Source organism: Monodelphis domestica, chromosome 8 (genome assembly GCF_027887165.1).
Source record: "Monodelphis domestica isolate mMonDom1 chromosome 8, mMonDom1.pri, whole genome shotgun sequence".
Lineage (NCBI taxonomy): Eukaryota > Metazoa > Chordata > Mammalia > Didelphimorphia > Didelphidae > Monodelphis > Monodelphis domestica.
Genome location: NC_077234.1, coordinates 71242749 through 71244308, shown reverse-complemented (window position 1 = coordinate 71244308; position 1560 = coordinate 71242749).

Here is a 1560-nt window from a genome sequence, read left to right as displayed (position 1 = left end):
TAGCTGTTCTTTCTTTTTCAAATTCCCTTTCATTATCCTACAGTAGAAACCACGTGTGTCTGCAGAAAATTGCTATTGAATTGTAATCATTTTTATATGAAACATTTCTTAAACCTTCAGCTTTCAAGCTAAAATAATCTCTCCCAGTCCTCAAGCTACCTCACTAGGTTTGCTTTTGTTACCTGCTGGGTGCTGTCCTGCTCCTTATTTATCTGTAAACCAGAAAAATCAGCACCCTCCAGGCACCCTGCTGGACTTCAGTGACCCAGCCCTGTGGCCAGGAGGAAAGGCTGTATGGTGTCCTCCTCCTGTGGACAAAGACCCACCTCTTCCTGTGACACCATAATGGGGAAGGAGTTGGGGTCTCTAAGTCCACCCATCAGAGATGTCTCAGGATGTCCCAGAGAGGAAGAGATTGAGGAGGCCACAAAGGATACAGAAGCCCCACACCAGAGGAACACCTTTTCTCTTGTCCCGCTTTTTTGCTGCCCTGCGTCCTCTCTGGTGCTGGTTCAGATTGTGGCAGGAGTCCGCCAGGCATTTTAGATTGTTTATGAAGCAATGGATTCGTAAAATAATTTAAAATAAAATGATTTTTTAATTTCTCAAGAGTTTTAATCCTTCCATGTCAAGAGATCTAGAAGAAAGTCATGAACATGATGACTGGATCGCCCTGGACAGTTGGGGAAAGACATCAGTAGTCCATAATCATTAATTAAGGGATAGTCGAGTGGTTTAGTGGATAGAGATCCAGGCTTGGAGATGGGAGGTCCTGTGGGTGTCAGCTTGAAGCTCTGCCTGGAGATCTAACAGCATTGTACCCCTTTCCTTAATTAAAGAGTGGTTTTTCTGACTATTTAATAGTTCTGTATTTTTTCCCCAGTTAACACTATTCAATAAAAACAATTGCCTAGGGATTCCTTTTTTTTTTAACCCTTACCTTCTATCTTGGAATCAATACTGTGCATTGGTTCCAAGACAGAAGAGTGGTAAGGACTAGGCAATGGGGGTTAAGTGACTTGCCCAGGGTCACACAGCTAGGAAGTATCTGAGGTCAGATTTGAACCCAGGACCTCCCATCTCTGGGTCTGGCTTTCCATCCACTGAGCCACTTAGCTGCCCCCTTTTTTAACTTTTTAAGAATCAATATTGTAATATTGGTTTTAAGGCAGAACAGCAATAAGGGTTAGGCAATAGGGGTGAAGAGACTTGCCCAGGGTCACACAGCTACAAAGTGTCTGAGACCAGATTTGAACCCAGGACTTATCTCTAGACCTCATTCTCAATCCACTCAGCTATTTAGCCACCCTCAGATTGTGACTTTCAATCTTGGTTCCCTGATCTCCCCATATCATCCTCAGGGGGCAAATTTATCTCGTCTCCCTAGACTACAATTAGTTGATTTATCCAACTTGTATTAATGTGTTCATGAGAGGATACAAAAGCTCCTCAGGGCCCTTCCTACAATTCCTAGGTCATTCATGATTGTATCTTTTAGAAACAACAAATAATTCTCAATTGTAGGCCTCATGGTGGTAAAGTAGATAAAGTGGAATCGGG